This window comes from Lagenorhynchus albirostris, chromosome 2 (assembly GCF_949774975.1).
Source record: "Lagenorhynchus albirostris chromosome 2, mLagAlb1.1, whole genome shotgun sequence".
In the NCBI taxonomy this organism is placed as follows: Eukaryota; Metazoa; Chordata; class Mammalia; order Artiodactyla; family Delphinidae; genus Lagenorhynchus; species Lagenorhynchus albirostris.
The window spans coordinates 108,892,600-108,916,177 of NC_083096.1; positions in this window are offsets into that span (position 1 = coordinate 108,892,600).

The following is a 23,578-nucleotide window of genomic DNA, read 5'->3' on the forward strand; positions in this document are numbered from 1 at the left end:
TCAGGTATTCCACAGTTTCAGGGTACATCAAGTTGATTGTGGAGATTTAATCTGCTGCTCCTGAGGCTGCACAGAGAAATTTCCTTTTCTCTTATTTTTTTGCACAGCTCCTGGTGTTCAGCTTTGAATTTGGCCACACCTCTGTATGTAGGTTGTCCTCTGGTGTCTGTTCTTCACCCAGATGGGAGGGGTTTTAAGAAGCGGCTGATTAAGAGGCTCTGGCTCACTCAGGCGGGGTAAGTGAGGGGTACGGAATGCAGGGCAAGCCTGTGGTGGCAGAGGCCATCGTGATGTTACACCAGCCTGAGGCACGCCGCATGTTTTCCCGGGGCAGTTGTCCCTGGATCACGGGACCCTGGCAGTGGCAGGCTGCACAGGCTCCCAGGAGGGGAGGTGTGGATAGTTACCTGTGCTCGCACACAGCATTCTTGGTGGCTGCAGCAGCAGTGTTAGTGTTTCATGCCCGTCTCTGGTGTCCATGCTGATAGCCGCAGCTCAGTCTCTGGTGTCCATGCTGATAGCCGCAGCTCATGCCCATCTCTGGAGCTCATTTAGGCAGTGCTCTGAATCCCCTCTCGTTGCGTATCCCAAAACAATGTTCTCTTGCCTCTTAGGCAAGTCCAGACTTTTTCCTAGATTCCCTCCAAGTTGGCTGTGGTGCACTAGCCCTCTTCAGGCTGTGTTCACACAGCCAACCCCAGTCCTCTCCCTGAGATCTGACCTCCGAAGCCCGAGCCTCAGCTCCCACCCCCCACCTGCCCTGGTGGGTGAGCAGACAAGCCTCTCAGCCTGGTGAGTGCTGGTTGGCACCAATCCTCTGTGTGGGAATCTCTCTGATTTGCCCTCTGCACCCCTGTTGCTGCGCTGTCCTCCATGGCTCCGAAGCTTACCCCCTCCGCCACCTGCAGTCTCCACCAGTGAAGGGGCTTCCTAGTGTGTGGAAACTTTTCCTCCTTCACAGCTCCCTCCCAGAGGTGCAGGTCCCATCCCTATTCTTTTGTCTCTGTTTTTTCTTTTGCCCTACCTAGGTATGTGGGGAGTTTCATGCCTTTTGGGAAGTCTGAGGTCTTCTGCCAGCATTCAATAGGTGTTCTGTAGGAGTTGTTCCACATGTAGATGTATTTTTGATGTATTTGCGGGGAGGAAGGTGATCTCCACATCTTACTTCTCTGCCATCTTGAAGGTCCTCTCAAGATACTCTACAGTGATGCTGGAGATCTCATAGATGCATTCATTGAGCCAAAGGACGGCTTGATTCAATACCTGACTATGGTGGTTAGCAATATATTTTTGCTTGTTATGTTACACTGTGCTATGCTATGTTGTTATGTTTTTTTTAAGCTATCTTTATAGAGCATACTAACAAGTTTTACCTTCTACCATCAAGCAGTAAGCCAAGATCTCATTTCTCTTCTCACAGCATCTTCCATCCCCTCACCCCCAAACCCCAATCTCATTTGAAGCACTTTAATTCCACTTACACACCACAGCTGGGCTCACAATCACCGTTGCTGCCTCCAGACCTGAAAGCCAGTAGGTGTACAGCTTCAGCTCAGCACACGGCTTTGCATTTCTGTTCCTTTTGGAGTCCAAAGGACCTAACCTTGGTCTTAAGTCTAATCAGATCTTTTGTTTTTCTATCCTTATATTACCCTCTGTTTGTAGAAGAAGGTATGTGACAAGTACATGTTGCATTCTACCACAATGCCTCTGCTTTCAGAGGCTTAAAATCCAATGTAGCAAGATCTAGACTGAGATTCCTAAATACATTCTTCACATTAAGAAACCTTCTTTTATGTTTTTATAGAAATGTGGTCTTTCTGTTACTTAAAATAATATATAAGCCTTACTACATGATCAGAATAATCTAGGCCTTTCTATTTTAAGTAAAGATTTAGATAAGAAACACTGCAGGTGTCTTGGAGTTGATATAGCATTCATGCAATTATCTCCTGGGGTGGTGTTGTCTTCTCTTCTATTTTCCATGATGTCCAAAGTTTTATGAAAGATTTGGCACGTATCCAGCATAGCATTGGCTGGAGTGCATTTTGTTGGTTGCTTTTGCCTGAAGCTGGTATATTTCCTAAAGCTGGTGACTAATGACTTGTAACGTAATGTCTGCTTATTTATGTTACCTTGACCACTTTCATCTGCCGGCATTCTTAATACAGAGAGTTTTGTTGTTTTTTTAAATGCCCTCCTTCTGTATATTTCTCTGATTCAGAGAAACTCCAGTTCTCAGTGTTTTTAGTAGATCCTTTCTCTAAACCATTTTCTTTAAACCCAGAATAGAACTGTACCACTTTGTTTCCTCTTGCCTTCTGGTCAAAAAAGTATGCATAAATGAAAACTAGCATCCCCTTTCTAAACCAAAAATAAGTAAATAAACAAAAAATCCCATTACATTAGAGAACACAGCACACTTATATTAATAATTACTATATCTGAACTTGACACATAAGGGACTCAAAAAGTAATACAACAGAAATTTTTTCAGCAATATCTATATATAATTGTACACATATAGTAGTCTGAATTTTAACAGCACAGCAATAATTCTAATAATATTCTCAGAAAACATAAAAAGATTGAATGTCATACAGGTAGGCTATAAAAATGTTTCTTCTAGAACTGAAGACTAACAAGGCTGCCTCATCTTCATCCCTTTCAGGGAATTGACCAGACTTATCACATTCAGGAAAATCTGTATGACCTTCATTTGGACTTTTTTCTTTTTCTTTCTTTCTTTTTTTTTTTTTAATGGCTGTACTTTTCATTTTTATTTTTTTCTGGAGAGATTTTTTATGTTTAAATGTAGTCAAATAGATATTTCTGTGATGAAGCTGATTTGATGGAACCTATGGCATGACGCTGATGTGTTATAATTCCACTAGACACTGAATTCCTTGAGCAATCAGGCCCTCAGCATGGCACAGAGTCAGGTATTAAATGCTTAGGCCGCTCCACCATTGCTCATGGCTCCATTTTTCATGTGGCCCACCCTACTAACCCTTTCATTTGAATTATAACCACCATTGTGGAGTTTTCAATTACCCCTTTAGCCTGTGTTAGAAGCATTTTCTATGTGCATACTTAGCACCCTATACAGTATATCCTCCTAGCAGGCTATTTTGTAATCCCACAAACATTTCCCTCCCCCCCACCACCCTTGGACTTTAAGAATTATGAGGGAAGAGCCTGCATCTTTCAACTCCATATGGTGCCTGGAATGAGGTATAAATACAGGCTTTCAAACAAATGTACTCACTACTTCTCTGAGGGGTCTTTAAGAAAACTGGGATTTCTAATATGTGGGAGACACAACAGTGTCCCTGCTTGCATTAGTCAAAATCTCAGGGATTTTACATAATAAAAGCAGATTTCTTCCTCGTCACTTGGCTCCACACAGTCCTTCAGAACCAGTGTTGCTCTGCCGCGTCGCTCTGCCATCTCCTCCAGTGTGTGGGAGATGAGAAAGAATGAGAAAGCCTGAAGTTGCACATGTAACTTCAACCATATTTTATTGGCCAGAACTCAGTCCCATGACTCCAGGTAGTTTGAAGGAAAGTTTGGAAATGTAATCCAGTTATGTTCCAGGAGAAAAATAAAATGCAGTTTGGTTAACCTAGGCTTGTAGCCACCACGTTGCCATCCAGGGAGCATAAGACCTAGTTGCCCCTGTCATACAATGGTTATATATCACAAGTATTTTTTAAAAAATCATAACAGATTGGCTATCAGCTACTTGGGACTTAATTGTCAACATATTCCTTGGCTTTCAGTGTGTCATTTATTATACTGTCTTGATGTGAACAGAAGCTGGTAGGGATATTTGATTGACAGATGTATTTTTTTAATTTGAGAAGTAACTTTGTACCTTTATGACAGAAATAAGACATGTTGCTAAAAAATTATAATGCAGTAAAATGTTTTTAAAGAGCAGATGAATTACCTGCCTGAGTCCACACCTTAGCTAGTAATGCTTGTCTGTCGAGGTTTATTTTCTCTAGTGTTAGTCAAATGGGTATTTATAAGGTTCTCACAATAGAAATTATTTGAGGGAAATAACATCATTTCTTTTTCATTAAGTTCATCTTTTTTTGTAGGATCCATTTCTTCTCCACCACTAATCTTTCAACTACTACCTGCTCTGGTATGTGTTCTTTTAAATGAAACAAAACCAAAGTAGGCACAATTAACTTATAACTAGAGGCAATTCAAATGTTTTTCTTTTTTGAATTATAAGCAAATCTGCTTTAGCAGTTCCTGAGAAGTGACCAATTTAGCACTTGCTTTGAAGTGTGTTTAAATATTAGTTTCAATATGAAAACAACTATTCCTTGAGTTTTGTATATGGTCAATAAGGATATTGAATTTTCCTTTGGAATACTCTGTTTCTTCTGTTTCAAAGGAAGGAGTCACGATTTGTTAAATAAGATATGTGCCTCCATTTTACGGGTTTTCTTTGATTTCCCAAAGCCTAAATAGTCAACTGAAAGCATTCATTCAAATCAGGGATATGAGGCTTACTATATATACAGTGTGCAGTCTGATTTTTTTTAACTTACATCTACCACTGAGAAATTTATAAGTTGAGATTTAAGAGGGCAGGCATGAGGACTGATTGGTCTCCTATAGTTTCTCTGAAACCTGAAAGATTATTGTATCAAAAGTCAGCATTTCATGGCCCCCCTATATCCATAAAGAAAATTAAAATCATATGCTGCACAGCAAGCTTAAACCATTCAGAATGCTCATAAACATATTTAAAGCCAAAATTACAGCTGTTTCTTGACTCTCGGTACCACATATAGCTCTAGATATGGTTCTTACTTTCCTGTGCACACACTGTAACAGTAATTACTGTATTTTAAGCACCACACTATTCTACAAGAGTATTCTTTGGTGGTGATACAGCAACCTGGTGACAAAGAGCCCCTCCTGTACCACGTAATCACTTTCACAAGGGAAGCACTGTGTGCCCTTAATGTTCCACCAGACCTTTGTCTTCCTTTGTTAAGAAATGAGACAACAGACCTTCTCAAATATAGAACCAAAGGGAGCATTTTGTTGAACATGCACAGTTTGGTAACCCACTGGCAGTGTTTTGTTTCTGTACTTTTGATGCAATTTCAAGTGTGGAACTTAATAGATTGCATATCCGTTTAAGTGAAGGACTAACTGGTGCCCGGTAGCTCCAAACTTGTGTGTGCACCTTTTCCTGCCACTGGGCTCTGAAACAGTGATGAATCAACAGTCAAACATGAACTCTAATTACACTGGAACATACCGTCTGTTCTACAGAGATGTAGGAAGTGAGAAATCTTTCGCAAAATGGAAATTTATCAGATTCTGACAAAGTGAGAGCACATTTATTATTATTGTTTAATCCTCATTACTATTAGTCTGTTTTTTTTGTTTCTTTTACCCGCACTTTCAGAATTTGAGGTAATTAGTTTAACAGCTCTCCAGTGAGGAAGGCAAAATGTACACTGAAATGTTGATGGACCAGACAGTATGAGATGACACTTGCTTTTACAAAGTATTTACCATAAGTTTGGTGTCTTGTGTTCATTTGATCCCAGTTATGTTTATATTACTATCTAATAGGCTGTCCAGCAGGAAAGGAGCTTATAAAGTATGTCATGGCTTTCCCTTGCCACAAATGTAAAATGCATGTTTAACCCTGATGGTGGGGGCACTTATGAATAAAGTGGATCTTGAACATACAACGTTTAACAATTTGGGCTAAGGGTCATCGTTTAGTGATATTTTTGCAAGGATATTTAGATTGCATCTCAGCTCACTGACTTTAAAAACAAATTAGATGTCATCCACTAGGTATTCTGTCCTTTTGGAAGTAAAATAAACATAGATTATTTATATATTCATTTCTATTCCTGAGAAGTCCAAGGATGAGGTCTGCTGAAAGACTTTGAGTACAGCTTCTAGGTGTACTTCTAAGTGGCCTAGGAAGAGACAAAGTTAAGTTGGGCCTAATAGTTGAAGAGAACCTGGCAGGATCATTATCCAAGATAGGGGAATTTGCTGAATATTACAACTAGGGGGATTTGCTGAATATTACAACTACAGAAGAAAGATGGTTCGGTCTCCTTTCCCTTTGCGTGCATGGGGTCAGCCTTCACTTCCCCAGTACCATTCTCCCTAGAACGAGACTAATACTCTGTCTTTGAGTAGAGGAGGCCTGCCTATAGGCAAAATCTTTCACACATTTCTTTTATGTGAAATCAATAAAAGTAGAATTGCTCTGGCTAAGGAAGGAAGTTGAAGGACAGAACCTCCTTCAAACTCAACCTCCACATCTTGTCTTCCTCAAGTCTTTTCTCCTTGGAAACCTTGGTAGAAGCTAACAGCTTCCCTGAGCACAGTCTGAAAATCTTTGACTCAAGGCAACTCAGACTTCCTGGGACACATTTCCCTTGACCTGAAGAGAAGTCACTCTTTGCTCTCTATTTTGTCTGATGGAATAAGGAGAAATACTGGAAAGTCCATGTTTGAATATGTAAGATATTTTATAATATAGATTCCCCTAAAGAGAGTAGAATTTCTGTTTATATACAACAATAACTAGCAACACACATATATTTCCAAATATGGAAAGGAAAACTATGAATACACATATGTGTATGTTTATAGGATCAGAGTTATGCTTATGCAGAATAAGTAGATGCTTATGTTGTGTGATTAGAAAAAACCTCCTCAGACAAAATATACTTCCCACTGGCCCTGTTGCATGTGTTGGATCTCCCATTACTTGCTCCTTTGGGTAGAGGAAATTGTTGAAAAAGAACTATCAGCTGGGTTATGGCATATAGTTTGCCATTATTGACTTTTAATATTTTATTTTCAACCAAGCCTGCAGAGAGGAAGATTAGGGGAGTTTGTGAAATACAGGACTGAAAAGATTCAGAGAATAAAAGGTATGGAGAAGAAGCTGGGTTTGGGGGAACGTTATTTAGGTTGGATTTGGAAGAGAGAGACTCTGACCAACTGCAGTGTGACACAGGTTATCGGCGACAGTTGTACGTTTAAAATCAGAACTGTCCAGAAAGGAGGACAGATATGCGGAGGAAATCTTTGTTGCTTTTGCAGTTGTTTAACTACTTAGGGTCTGTGTGAGTATAGCCTGTATATAAAATTAGTAATCAATTGGTATTCATATGTGGAAGACAGTGAGAGGGAGATTGACTAGATGGCCTGAGTCATACTCAAAATTTTCCAATTGTGTTGATTTGCTTCCTCACAAATCTCTTTACTTTTAGTCTCTTTACTTCTTACTGAAATATCTAGGTTCTGTTTCCTAAAAGAGAAAACTTGAGAAAAGCATCCCTAATAACCTATTGGCTGTTCTGTTGCACCTAGAAATGCAGAGATTAGATCGATTTCTCTATCTACCTTGTGCTACATAGCAAGGGGTAGGGGTATAAGGGGGACAAAGGCAGTGGGTCCTTCTGTAATACTGAGCAGGTGAACGTGTTCTACAGGTTCCACATCAAGTGGACAGTCAGTTAACTATTACATCGGATGTAGAGTTACCAAAACTGAAAGATAACTGCTCTAAGACAGATGAATTTTATCTGCATACTTAAAATATGGATCTCCCATGAGAATTCAGAAGAGAGGAAGATTTTAAAAATAAATAAATTTTTAAAAATCCAGATGAAGAAGAAGGCTACGATGATAAATTGCAAAGTTTGAAATGGCCATTAAACTTGAGCAAGTCAAATGGCTACCATATGGGGTTTCATTTCTCATTTTATTTATAAACATTCCCATAAAATTGTAAGGAGAAAAAAGGGAAAATCCTTGAACTCCTGTGAAAGACATTTTGTGCTGCATATGTTGAATTACTATTAAGTATTCACCTGTCTTAAATGGGCTTTTTCTTCATCCTCTGCATCATACATCTTAATGTCAGTAACATCTGCAACGGAATGGTAATGTGGATCAGTGAAGATAATCACCAGTTAATAAGAGCTTCATATCGTGCTTTGGCTAGCGTACACCCCTTGTTGTACTTGTGTGTAGAATTTACCAGTACAATTTTATTTAATGCTTATGCTTGATCAAAAAGTGCTTGCGTATGAAATTAGCCGCAAATCTGAATTTTAAAAAATTACTAGTACGGTGGTCCTTTTGCATCATGCAGCCCTTCCCTTTGAGTTTTCTTTCGAGCTGAGATCTCAGAAGTTGTCACTTAAAAATCATTCTTGGTTTCTATTTGAGTACATTGGTGATACGGACGTAGCCTTGCTTTTTTTCACTAAGTCTATGCACCACGAAGATGAAAAGACGAAAGGTACGAAATGTGTGTTTTTTCCTCCATTGATAAATCTCAAGTGCGTTGGGTCCTGTGGGGAAACCTTGACCTTTAGTATTTCTGGTTTTGTTGCTCTTTATTTATTTTGCTGCAGAAGGTGATTGGTCATGAAAAATAACCCAGGGGCGTTGCGGTGGGTAGTGGAGGGAAGGCAGAGGAGTGAGCTGGGTTTGGTCAGTTAATTCAGGTTAGGGAGTGAGTGCTGGTTTCACAGCTGCTGTTCGGGTTCAGTGGCACGGCCAAGTTTTGCATTTCAAGTTCCCATATAGAAAACTGACAGTCTTCTCCGCCAGAACCCTTTTTAATGTTCCTCTTTGGCTCAGGGTCTGCCTTTCGCCCATGACTTTCAGTAGCCTTCCTCCCCCATGCAGCCTTGCCAGAGCCACTCAGTTGTGGGCTTCAAAGCTCCTGTAATTCCAGTCCTAGCAGGACCTTAAAAATGTAGCAATGCACAGATGTGCAGTGGAAATTTTTAAATGTGCACTTTCTCTTAGGACTGTGAACACTGAACATCACATAAACCTCTGATGGTCCCCTTGCCACCTGCTAGAGCTAAGTTAACACTTGCTTCTGGGTTTATATTCGTGGCTCTTAGGTATGGGGTTGGCCCTGGCTTTCGGTTCTTGTGTTTTCCCATCCCTTTCCTTCTGTGCCAAATAGCTTCTTGGTTTTATGATGTGGGCAGGGGCTGATGAGGGAATAGTTTGAGTCCACAGCCTCCACTTTCATTTATGGCCTGGGCTGAGTTTTAATACAGATCTTGGTTAGAGACAAGTCTAGTTCTCCACAAAGCTCCCTTTTACAGTTTAAATAAAGAAATGATAAACATCAAAAGATCAACAGTTTTCCAAAGAAGCCAATAGGTAATAGTCATGCCCAGGAGCACTGTTATAACTGAAAACCTTACAATGAGCATTGAATTGTAGCTTTGTTCCCGTTTGTTTTTCCTCCCTATAATAGGGTCCCTTAAAAAGAAAGGGGGATAAAAAGAGGGAGGGAAGTTTGAGAATTGAGACTGAAATGAGTCTGATCATTTAGATGTAATGAAGCAAAGAAACAATCTTCAGTTCTGGAGGCTTTTTGTTGTTGCTATCAGGGTGGGTATAGATACATTGAAAAATAGCTCTGTGCAATCCAATTGCAAAATAAATCTTGGCATGTGAGTTTGTATTGAACAGGTGAAGTGAGTGTTTTGTGGGTACAGTGTGTACTAGGCCAATGGAAAACACTCTCCTAGGGAACTCTATGTCCTTTGAAACAGCAAGAAGTGATGGCTCTAGTATTTTTCTCTTGTGAAAAAAAAAAAAAAAAACATTTGTGGTGGGTGTGTATCTTCCTATCATCCTCATTACAGAGCATTTATGGAGTTAGGATTTTTCCTGTTCTAAAGATGGGCAATCATCCTTCAAATTACAGAATGAAATCTTCATGCATTTCAGGGTTGTTGGGTCTTTAAAATCTCTTCTAAGAGACCTCCATAAAATGAGGGATTCTGACAATGAGGCTGGTTTAAATAATGCACTGGTAGCAGACGGGTTAACAGGCAGAAGCAGAGCTGAGTGCACATGCATTGTTCGGTGTCTTGCCTTAGCTATCAACTCTAGGAAGGGATTTTTACATACAGTTCAGCTGGGTGGGCTGCTTGTCATCACCCAGAAATGGTCATTTCTTCTAGAATGGTGGGTGTGTGAGTTGCTTTACTCTTTATCCTAAAGTGTCTGTGAATAGAGGGTTCATCTGAGGTTTAGAGTTAATCCATAATTAATCTGATGAAGGGCTTGAAAATACTGAGTAAAAGGCACGGTAAGTTTGCAAGAGTCAAAACAAAGAAGGACAACGGGGACTACTATGCAGAAATTTCAGGCTAACGCCTTTCTGTGTGCCTGTAGAAGCAGACAATGCAAATTCAAACAGACCAACCTGCTGTCATCATGGTCGAAGAGGATGGATGTTTGTTCAATATTTAGAACTTTGGTCTGGAAATCAGGAGATGTAGTTCCAATCCCAGTTTTAGTGCTGACGTCTCTGTTAAAGCATTCTCCCCAAAGCCACAGGTCAGTAGGAAAGCAAGTCATTGTCATGTTTTTTGCTTACATTTGCCCATCTGTGAAATGGGGATGACGACATTCTCTGCTGTTCCTTCTCTCATTGGGGATTTGGTTAGGTGGATGAGATAAAGTGTGTGGATGAGCTTCGAGTTCTTCCATGGAAAGGTGCTCTAGAAATACAAGCTGGCATATGTTGTTTGAAGGTACTGGCGCCCTGCCATGGTGTGGACGGTGGTCAGCAAGCCACAGCCCTACACACACACATGCTGAATCCGAGCATTCTCCAGCCTGCCTGGAAAGCGACATTCAGCATCACGGCGGAGAACCACTGCAGGGATTGACACCTTGAAGTAAGATCCACTTAAAAACAAGGTGAAAAACAGCTTTTTTTTTTTCACATATTCTAAATCTTCCACACGTATAAATGAAAATAAGGAGATTTATGAAATGGCAATGCAAATCTTCACGCTAATCAACAGAGTTTAGGAAAAAATCAGCCAGGAGCCCTGAACATGCCCATGGCAAGTGTACTGCTTCAGCCTGCAAGAGATAAAGTACAGTAGTGCATATCAGTTAGTCTAATTTATTCAGAGTCATTGCCATATCACAACCTTGTGTTTGATTTTCTTATAAACTAATAATTTCTTGAATGAACTAATACTGCTACAGCCACTAGTACCTCCACCTTGTAGAAGTTTTTTATTGTTGTGTATGCAACTAAATTGAAATATCTTTCACTTGAAATATTGACTTTAATATCTCATTTGAAAAATTCATGAAGCCTTTGATGTTAAATCCATACTCAATTTAGCCAAATGCCATTAGAATATGCAGTACGCCTGAATACAGAAAGCATTATTGTCTGTGTTTCTGCAGAAGAATTACATTTTATGACTGTAACGTCAGGATCTTTTTTGGATTTGTGCATGAGTAAAAGAAAGGGAAAGGCAGCACATTAGATGCAAAATGAAAAGTGGTATTGATTAGGCTCTCATTTACCCACTCTCTGCCTCATTCCCTAAATGCATGGAAATAAGGGTTGTGCCACTGCAACTAACAATGCTCCGTAATGAATGGAACAATCTTTAGAAAATTAGTGTGAGCATGTATGATAGTGCACAGATGTTGCTCCGAGTAACTGTCATACATTTCTTTTACATCTCCATTTACATAAGTCTCTTTATTTCCTAATAGTATCATAATAGAAACATGACAATAGTTAATGATTTCATAAAACATGTAATGTAAAGGCTGTCAGAAAGGTAGAACGTTAATTGAAACCTATAGCTATACTGCATTAGTATTACATTTCCTAAATGACTCATGTTAAAAATATGCCTCTTGAAGAGAGAAAGACAAAGACAGGTATTTAAAACAAAACAAAAAAACCCTCAAGATTTCAGCAAATTAAAAATTGTCCCCCCAGTAAAACACGGACTGACAAATACTGCAAAATCCACCATGTGTTAATAGAACATTTTTTTTTTGCCTTTAGTAATTTATGGGCACTTCCCCCGCATCTATCGATCACATTTTAAAAAGTAAACTGCATTAACATTTTAGACTATAATGGCTGCAGAAAATGTTTGATTTTTATCACTACTGAAACATCATCGTGGCGCGTGCTTCCGTTAGCCACTGCGGGAAGCAGGATACTTCTTTCTGAGTGAAAAGACAGCTAGCATGTTCATGTTTACACAGGTATTCCACGATGCCCCGCAGGAACAGTGCTGGGGACAGGCCATGACTTTTTTAAGACTAGAAAGAACACATTTATGAAACTGAAAAAAGAGTGGAGGAGAAGGAGATGGGGAAAGGAGAAGCCCTTACTCAATGGGATAACTGAGTAGCTAGAAGACATCCTCTGGAGAAGAGTCAGTGACACAGTCCTGGAGCTCCAAGGAGTTCAGCCCCTGCGGCTGCCTGCTCTGTAGCACCATCTGCTGGTCAGCCTGTGGTGTCTGTCAGTCCTGGTGACGAAGTGTCCCGTTCCGCTCCGAGACAAAGGTCACACTGCCTGACTTCAGTTTTAACATACAGCATATGAGTTGCAATCTATGCCGAATAAGGGGGGCAGGGAACCAAAGGCAAGTCACGGAACTGGATGGGCCACATAGAATATATATGAAACTGGCTATTCACGTCTTTTTTAAAGAAGGAAAGAAAGCAAAGCCTTGTTTTTATGGAGTGAGAAGTGTAAGAATCCCAGGGGTTTTTAGAACAAGACTAAGCCATCTGTGCAAGAAAATTTATTCTCACCTTGATCCTTCAACATCTTGCGTATCTTCCATTCTATTAAATTAAGGCATTACTGAAATATGTTTAAAATTGAGCACCATTCATCACAGAGATTGAGTTAGAATATCTACATAATATTTACACATCTCAACAGGAAAAGTAATTTTTCTTTTCAGTAGTTATCATTTTTGAAAACCCGGGTTGACTTGTAAGCCACCGTCTTGTCTCATCCCTTACTAAGCGTTTCCTCAGCTGATGCATTTCACTGATTTGATCTCCCTGATAGGGTAATAAAATCATTGGTCACTCAGACACACAGAGGCTGGGAGCCATGTGTTGAATCACCTGCTGTTAATTTAGACTGAGGTATACAGATGGGACCCGGGGACCCAAATGTGTTAATCTGAGAAATCCCTCGGCAATATCCCATGGATTACAATATTGCTGAAAATATTCGGTATATTACTGCAAGTTAAATACTTCTAGAATTAATTATTAAAAGTGTATTTACCAGGGTTTAGCAACTATTTAATATGTGTTGCTTCCCAATGGGAGATTAGCCTATGTAAGGGCTGTGGAATCCTGGGGCCTTTGGAATTTATTTAACAAATGATAAGCACCTGATTAAAAATAAATTAAATGCTAGTTAAAGTATTTAGGGAGCTCATTTTAAGTGTTTCATTAGTAAGAAGTTTCCCCATCCCATCTTTATTGTTTTAGAATTACTAACTTTATATACTACAGTAGGAGACAAGATGGCCGCCAGAGAGGAACTGAATGACCATATTTCTTAATTAATTTTTTTTTCTCTTGTGAGAGTTATTTCTTTTAAAGAAGATTTCTATGATTTTTTTCCCCATGAAAATAGGTCTCTTAATGATATAGAAATTTGGAAGAAAGTATTTGGTAACAGTTTCACCAGTTACAGGTTGTTCTAGAATTTGCCTATACTTCTATTTTCTTCTCAGAATACATATGTAAGTGTCCCTGACTCTATTTTCCAAGTTTTATTCTGGAGTTAGAATTTCTATAGTTAATGGGAGAAAAAAATCATTTTCTCTTGTACAGTGCTTCATAGAAAAAATGTAAATCATAATTTATGACAAAGTGGTTTGAATTCATCTTTCAGGTATATTGAGTACTTATTATTATTTGCGAGCCATTGTACTAGGCCCATTCGTATACTTTTTTCTGGGGTCAATTTTCAAGACATTGTCTCGCTTACAAATTTATATGCATGATATACACAATGCCGGTCTGCTTAAGTTTGAATCAGAAAAGTGCAAGAGCTCAGACAAACACAAATCTTTCCTTAAACAGAGTTTTTTGAAAAAAAACAGGATTATTTTGAAGCCAATCCAGAAAAGCAGTGGAAATTTTACATCAAAACCGACCTAAAGACATGCTTATAGATGAAACTGTATATTTTGTTTTAGTACTTAAATTATGTTTCATGTGTTTGAAATCAATTTCTTTGCGTCTAAGCTGTTTTTGTTTTTTTTAAAAATGGAAGTTCCTTGAGACTAGGGCCTCATCTTTAGATAAATAAAAGGCATCCTGACTCTCCGTATGTTATGCTTAATACTAACAAGTCAAAAGTTATGATGAGTTCTGAACTTGGATCTCATTCATATCAGTGTCTAAGAGCTGTGGATTTGGAGGAAACTGAGTGGGAGTGGGGATCTGGGGGCATGGTGTAGAGGGCAGAATCTGGTAGAGAGAAATGCTGTTTTTGATAATGAGGCCCTTCCTCCTCGTTATCCATGAATAACGTTCCAGTAGAGAAGGTCTCAGAGCTGAAGAGCAGATGTATTTCTTTAGATATCTGGAAGGACTAGATCACAAACTAAAGATAGCTATGCAGGGGCACATCTTATAAAAATGTGGCAGATTTACCAGATTTATTCAGATAGGGCCTTCCTGCTGTTGACCAAGTATAGGCCAATGAGGAAATAGTGATTCTAAATAGGACTCAGACTTGGATTTTTGGTAACAGAAATCTCTCTAGAGCCACAGCCTAGATGGACGAAGTGCCGGTAAATAGGAGAAGCTGATCACAATACAGAGTCAAAGATGGACTGGTGTGGGTTGTGGCTGAGAGCTGAAAGTCAATGATAATAATTGATTCAGTTTATCTTAAAGATCAGGGATAATCAACCTAAAAGATAAAAGGAGTTGCCTTCTTCATTTATCAACCATGTCTTGAGACCAGAGGACACACCTGCTTAAGGTTCCTGCATTAGGCAACTCCAAAGAAAATTGTAGCATTTCCACAAATCCAGAAGACAAATGTATGTAAAATGAACTTTCCACAGTTAATATGGGTAGATTTACCACCATGAAAAGAGTGAACAAAATCAGGTGAAAATAGACTGCATCTTGGCTGTGCTTATTGGCCACGGCCAGTGGTCAGGCAGCAGACGTGGTCTTATGTTACTAGCAAAGGCTTTGAAATCTCTCCTGGATTACTTCCCAGCCTCACAGCTCCCTGAGTGATGAGGGTAACAACTAGCCAAGAGACTGATGCTGCTGCTGAAATTACCTCTTTGGCCTCATGAAGAGCCATCCTCAATCCATGGAGAACAGCCAGCCTGTCTGCAGAGATGGCAACTTAGGGGTTGAATGCATCCCATTGTACGTCGGATTTGCATTATTCCATGGGAGACCTTTCAGTAGGAAGGCTATCTGATGATATTTTATGCTACCAGGTAGTATTGGTGAATGCTGGGCAGTTTTGTCTTGAGGGGAGAGTCTTAGAAGTTGCCTTGCGTGCTACAGAAGTTCTTGGTTTATGACAGCTAAAGACACTGATACCGGGTACTTGTTTGTGGTCACTATATTTGTGTGTATATAATTATCACAATGTTCAGGTCTAGAATATATATATAAAATCTAGCTCACAGTGAAATTATTCCTACATTAGTGTCAAATAAAAACACTTTCTGGTGCATCAGAGCCAATACATTCCTAATCCCTGAAGCTAAAAATAAGACAACTGGCTGCTTTCTGAAGCAGAAGATGTTTGTCTTAAAACATTGGGGAGGGCTTCCCTGGTGGCGCAGTGGTTGAGATTCCGCCTGCCGATGCAGGGGACAGGGGTTCGTGCCCCGCGCCGGGAAGATCCCGCATGCCGCGGAGTGGCTGGGCCCGTGAGCCAGGGCCGCTGAGCCTGCACGTCTGGAGCCTGTGCTCTGCAACGGGAGAGGCCACAACAGTGAGAGGCCTGCATACCACAAATAAATAAATAAAACATTGGGGAATGTGGAATTGGGTTCAAAGGGTATGGCTTTCCTCTGTTGGATACTCATATCTTTTGGGACTCTATACATACTTTGCTTGTTGCTTCTGAAGGGCCAGATGAAAAGGGCTACTCAGTGAATACAGTCCAAAGTCGAGTGGATTATTAGTAGGCGAGTCATTGAGAAAGCATAAAATAATAATTGATGATAGCTAACATTTATTGAGTATTTCATACATGTGAGGCACGGTACTAAATTCTTGCATACATGACTTTATTTCTTCCAACCATCTTTGAAATAGATACTATTATTTCTGCATATTTTTCACATGAATAAACCAGCGCTTAGAGTGGTTAAGGAAATTGCCTAACCAGTGACAGAGCTGGTTTTGACTTTGGCTTATCTGACTCCAGGACTCAGTCTCTTTCCCTTGAGTGTTTAGGTAATGAAAAGGTTAGTGAAGGCATTAGGGTTACAAAAAAGGATTACAATCTATACTTAAGATTCTCAACATGTGTAATGAGTTGAGACAATTGCCCATCCCCCAGCTTAGACGGCAGAGCTTACCTCCTAGTAGAGGGTACCTACCCTCCCTGGTGACACTGCTCTTCCTCTCCTCTAAGTGATAACTATGATAATGAATTTGGTTGGTGCATTTCTTTATACTTTTGCTACATACATATCTATCCTTAAACAATGTACCTTGTGGTTTTGCATTGCCTTTAATTAAGTTCTGATACGAATGTTTCTTTGAAAGTTGGAAAGAAAGAACCTAAAGAGAGAAGGGAAACCCTAGAGCTCATGGCCTGTGGGAGTTTGTCGTGCAGTGGTAAGCCTGTTTTACAGATTTTCAGTATTTTCTCAGGACTTTATTAAAGGTCTGAGCGATTTTGCCTGTGTATTTTCAGGGAAAATGTTTCTGAACCACAAGCACACAAAACAGATCTTGAAATAGTTGCCCTCTCCTGTAACTGGGGGCAGGATAGAATTTGCTCTCTTGTCCGCACCATGTGATTGTCAGAATGGCTATTTTTCTTTGATTCTGCATTTTCTGGCACTTAGAAAATGTACCCCAAGAAGTTAAAATCATCCTCCTTGCTTGGTGCTCGGTGGCAGCTGCCTGCCTGGTGGCTTCTTGGTAGTTCCGTGAAACGTGTGGGCAGAGGAACAGAAGGGCCGAGGAAGGAAATAGAGTGACTGGAATAGCTTTGCCGGCAGAGTGTTTGTAGCTGAAGGTGGAGCATCTCCAGAGGACACTGTTAGGAATATTTTAAAATCACAGGTGTGCTTCTGTTCCCTGCAATTTAAAGATACATTGCAAATGCAATTTGTATAACTGTTTCGCAGTGGGGTTACATGGCTTTCTTATTTCTAAGATGGGGTTCTTGGCACTCCCTAGGCAAAGAAAAGATGAGCTATGTCTACTTCTTTCAGGAATGAATGAATTTTAAAGCAACTCTGTTTTTCCAGAATCTGGGGTAGAGCTTGTAGGAACTACACAAAAATCTTTTGAAAAAAAATGAATAACTAGAAACGTTGCGTTTTTCCGCTTGAGGCTAACCACTAACCCTGTTGTATACAAACTTTTATTTATATCTGTTAACCCCACCACAATTATCTAGTTCAGCTTTGAGGTGGGACGAGTGCTGAAGATTGCTCCACACATAGGTGGATTCCGAGCACACTTTCAGTGGTAAAAGGAAAGACCTTCTTGTGCCCACGTCTTTCATTTATTTACTAAAATTTGACATTCTACCTGAGAAATTTTATTGAAAGGGATAGAAGCAGGAAATAAAAGTGAACCTCCTAAAAGTAGTCGTCCAAAGTTCTAAAATTATATTTCACATCAATAAACTTTTTTGAGTACTTACCCCAAAATATGCATATTTATTGATTTATAAGTTACATGTGAAAACATTTTAACTGAAGGAGAAAAAGTGGAATAAAATATTTTATTTAGTAATGGTACAAAGCCCTTTACTGTCACAAAATTATTATTATTATGACTATGATTAGTTATAATTCAAAATTTTTATCATCTTGGTTTAATACTTCATGATATCATTTGGTTTGGTTCTAAGTTCAGCTTACTTTAAAATTTTGTTTTAATGTCTGTTACAGCTAAAAGGAATACTTCATTTAAGTATGTCAGTAAAATAAAAAAAGGCATTGTGACTGCATTTACCAATTTGTGATACCCAGTTTTTAGTTTCCTAAAACTAAGACCACTATACAGGCATTTGTGTTGCTCCTTGGCAAGAAAATGTCCTTCTTTCTGGATGCTGATTAGTTGTATTTGCAAACTAATTAGAAGGTATACATTTTAATATTTTTAACAAATGGATTTAAATTCCTCTGTTTTTCCTGAGTTTTGACCTGGAGGATTTTTAAACAGGTCACAATATTCTATTTTTAAGTTGTTAAGAAGTATGAAGATATGAGATTTTTAACAGGTGACAGACATATTTTCAGTAGTAAAATCATACTAAAATGGAAATGATTCTACATACCAATTTATAAATATTCTTTCCATAGCCTAAGTTTTAGTTTTTTGCTTTTGTTTTTAATACAGTGTTTCTTATCCTGGTTAAAACATCCCGTTAAACATTAAAGGCCAGATGAAGTGTGTTTCCTTTCCAAAGAAAGTCAACGAAGTCATACTTTTTGTAAAAGAAAAATGAAAACATAAGTGTCTCAAGATTTTCTAGTTCTTGGTCATGAGATAATTAGTTTACTTCTGTGTGGTACAAAATATTTTTATGGGCCCTTTCTATCTCATTGTAGGGAATTATAAATATTTTACTATATTTTAAAGGTTTTGTGGTTGTCATGGCTGTTGTTAATCCTACAGTAAGACTCTGGCACTTTTAGCTTCAACTTTTTGCTTGGAACAGCTTGTGACCGATGCCAATGAAAAGAGTTTTTGCATAATTTTTTAAATCTTCTAATCCATTTTGTGAGGCTTAATTTAGTTACAACTTGATAACATAGCACATACATCTACTTAAGTTAAGCAAACTGTACAACCTCACAATCCAAGGGAGGTATTCTGAGGCCCCCTGTTGACTCTTCTACACTTGACTTCCTGTCCTTTCCTCAGGGTACCTTGTACAACTTATGTGGTCTGTGACCACTTGAAAGGCAGATTGAATGGAGGTACTGGAGTCAATCTAATATAGGTGTTAGATATTAGTAAACTTTGAGATTTTTTACATGAAAAATACATATGAATAGAAGAATTAATATTTTCCTTCCCTACCCCAGTATATCACTATACATCCCAGATTAGAAACTGATCAGTGCCTTTATAGGACTGATCCTGTTACAAAGCAAATATCCTTGGGTCGTGGAAGTTCTTGAAGACATTATGTCACTCACTATGAATTAATTCGACTTTTTTGAAAGCAGGATTTGATAGACTGAGAACATGAGTGAAGTAAATAAACTTGACCCTTGGAGGTGGTGAGTGGTTACTGGAATTCGAGGAGAGACTGAGAAGATAATGTACAAAACTAGGATGCTGGGAGAATGAAACACAAATTCTAGGGTTTTGCAATAGTCAGTTCTTTCTACTTTTGTGAGAATTCAGAACTGTCGGGCAGGACAAAGCAAGCACTGCAGCTGTCCTCTTAATGTTCCAGTCCAGAGAATATCTCTGTACTGGGCCCACCAGAAGGAAAGGTGTTGGGCCGAGGCATAGCCAATCCTCAACATTGAGTCCGGACATGGCCCCCAGCCATGGCAAAGGTGTTTGGTCAAAGCGTAGGTGATTTGATCTCAAACGATGGTATCTTCCCATGGATGGTTGGTTGCCCTCCCTTGAATTATGAATACGGTCTGGCATTCATTCTGAGGTCTAAAATTTAAGTGTTCAAATAGCTTTTCTGGGCTATGCCATTTTCCAATGGGAAAGTTTGAGGTGGCTTTCCACTTTAACTGTGTTACAGTAAGGTCCCACACCAGGGTAGTGGCAAAACCAGTATTTTCAAAGACTCCATAAGTCCTCCCAGGAAAGCTACTGGAGTTGGTAACTTTATTCTTATTATTCTATTTTAAGGCTGGCAGCATAAGTAGAGGATTTCATTTTGTCCACTGTATTATTTTAATTTCTGGGATGGTAGTGCCATCACCTCACCTCTTTCTTCCATTTCTTCTTGGTTTCCTTCACCTATTCCCTGAAACACTACCACCAGACACAGGAAGGCACTACCATTTGTATTCAACATCACAGATGATCACCATCAAATAACGTAATTAGATCATGGTTCCTTTATACTTGACGTTGAGAGGAGTAAGATGGGCATTTTATAATATGACATTTTAGAGCGTATGTGTCTTTTAACATCTACGTGTTCTCTGGAGAAAACACATTTTCCCTTGATTAGTAAAAATACATCTATTTTCTGTAAATCCTGAATGCCATATCAGCTTATGCTACACTCCAGGAGATGAAAAAACCATCAATGTAACACATGTAAGATAAAGTCTATACTCTGTGCTAAGTCTGATGCCGATGGATGAAAACTTATTAGAGGAATGCATTCACCGTGCTTGGAGACTTTGCTGTTAACAGTTTTCCATATCTCATTTCTCTAATGTGAGCCTTATTTCAGAGAATTCAGATTAGATGATGAAAGCCTGGGTAAAAAGTCTACCAAAAAAAAAAATCCCCCAACCTTGTATACTTTTCAGATTGATATAACTCATAGGTGAAAGTGGGTGATGGAGAGGAACTGAAAACAGTACATTATCAAGTCATCCTCCTCTACAGAATCCAAATAAGCAACTCCTTTTTTTTTTTTTTTTTTTTTTTGCAGTACACGGGCCTCTCACTGTTGTGGCCTCTCCCGTTGCAGAGCACAGGCTCCGGACACACAGGCTCAGCAGCCATGGCTCACGGGCCCAGCCGCTCCGCGGCATGTGGGATCTTCCCGGACCGGGGCACGAACCCGTGTCCCCTGCATCGGCAGGCGGACTCTCAACCACTGCGCCACCAGGGAAGCCCCAAATAAGCAACTCTTATTACAGTGGCCCTGTACCAGTTAAAAGGAGCTCATGAAACATAGAAATGAATTCTATACAATACTGTTATCTGGGGGATGATCAATCTCAGTGAAAATTCTGGATTATGCAACTTTAAGTACAGTAAATATATACCCAATGCTTTCAAATATAATAGCACTGTACTTATGGAGAACCCAGGTGTCTAGCAAATTTAGTCATCAAGACTAGACTCTAAAATTCAAAACATAGGAAAGCTCTTACTAACAGTGCAGAAAAAACCTTCCAGAAAGAGCATGTAACGTACTTCATAGGAGAGCACTGCATTACTCACAGAACCTCATTTGGACCATTGCGTATAAAATAAGACACTTTATTGTAAATACCAGGGACATATTGATAGCAGATAATGAACAGTGATGAGAAGAGGGCGAAGAACTATTAAAGGCCAATATAAGTATGATAATTTGACATGACAATAAAGGAGAAAGTGGTCCCCTAAAGCATAATAGAATTAATTTCATGATGGCGACTTTGAATAAATAAGAATGGGTTAAATTATGTTCAGTGCATTCTGTTTGATAAGGCAGATAATTATGCAATATATTTTTCTAAGTTTTTTCAAAAAGGATTAAATGATAGTAATTTGCACTCATTGAGCATTTACTATGGAACAAACACTGATCTAAAGACTTTTTTTTTTTTTTTTTTTTTTTTTTTTTTTCGGTACGCGGGCCTCTCACTGTTGTGGCTCTCCCGTTGCGGAGTACAGGCTCCGGACGGGCAGGCTCAGCAGCCATGGCTCACAGGCCCAGCTGCTCCGCGGCATGTGGGATCTTCCCGGACCGGGGCACGAACCTGTGTCCCCTGCATCGGCAGGCGGACTCTCAACCACTGTGCCACCAGGGAAGCCCCTAAAGACTTTTTAAGCATCATCTCATTAAATCTTCAGAGCAACATTATGAAGTTACCGTTATTACCCCCATTTTACAGATGAGGAACGGAGGCAAAAAGACCTTAACTTTCCCAAGGTGGAGGAAGAAGTAGACTCAGTCTCAGCCCCCACTTAAGCACTGTGCCACACCTCCCTAATTGAAATAAATAAGTATTGCTGCTTAAAGTTAAAATCTCAGTTGTCTAGAAATGTTACTTGTATGAATTCCTGACGATGCATATAAATGAGATATTTATGCGTATATTAAAAAACCCTTAATTACAACTAGGCTGCAGTTATGTTGCCTAGTAAAGTCATTCCCAGACTTTCTTTAGTGATAGATAAAAATGTTTTTATAATTAAAGTTTTGAGTGTTTCCTGTAGGTGGAGGTTTACATACAGCATGAAGATAGCTTCAAGGTTGACAACTTGCTGTCAAGGTACTTAGGAGAATGCTGAATCTACCCTGGAACTTGAGGTTTACAAAATCATTAAGCCTTGTTTATGTTATTCCTTTGCTTCACAAAAATATATTTTTTACAGACAGTACAGAGGTAAACTTGAGCTTTGCTCCTGTCGGAATTATCTAATTTCTAATTAAGGGAGCCTGATTTAATGAGATTTTCCTGAATAGTTTGGATAAGGCTTGGATGGCTGACTTTAAGTGATATGTTGGGATTTTTTTGTTTGTCTGTTTGTTTTTTTTTTACTAATCATTTGTTGCTTTCATAATTGATCAGTCCAGCATTTCTTGTAGAGCTGGGTAATTAGGCATCTGTTATAGACACAATGGGACTATGAGATGAGACATGAGAATGAAGAGCCCAAAGGAACTCACAAGCAGCTGGGGGTCCTCACCCCCCTGCAGGCTGCAAAGGGGCAGGGGATTTGTGACAACCAGAGTTGGAGGCCTACCCGTGACACTAGTCATCACCAGGTGAGTGTTCCTGCTTACTACTTCTGCTAAATGTTGGAGTTTGTTCACACATTAGTGTCTGAAATTTGGTGAAGTTAGTGCTAATATCAGCTGCCAGAGCAATTGCATTTCTCCACGATCTCTCTTTACGTACACAAGACTATTGGAAATCACTAAAAATTAGGGAGGAGACAGCCATCTGAAAAATCTATTGGTCATCATATTATTTCAAGATGATGAAGGGGACCACAGAGTAGAAGATCCTGGATGTCTATAACAGTTTATCAGAATTGGTTAAATTCAATTAGTTGCTTTGATAGTTATGATAGAACAAGCAAACAAAATGACGATGTTGGCTACCAAGTAGTTTATTTAACCTTATTTCACCTCAGTTCTACATTAGTCATGTTCCTGACTTTTAGTAAATATATTTCTAGAAAGTGAATATGCTCTGGGTTTTCCAACTCTCTGCACATCCATGGAATACACCAGATTTAAAAGGCAATGCCTTTAGGGAGACCCTGGTTTGTCAGCTTGGAGAATTTACTGTGAACAGACAAAAGACAGCCCAGCACAAACTGCAACTCAGCCCTCACACATATAAACACGTGCTCCCATAACCCATTCCTTTTAATGAGTAATGAATTACCTCCCCTGTTTTCCTGAACTGCAGCTTTTTTTCCAAAAGGCTATTCAGAAAAGTGCATTGTTGTGGAACACCCAAGTAAGATGAGACAGTCAGTTCAACCCATGTTATTAAAGAAATTGGTTCACCTTTTTGATTCTGTGTCATTGTAGTTTCAGCCATTCATTTGTTCAATAAGCAGTTTGGTATGTTCTGGGAAATAATGAAGATTGATC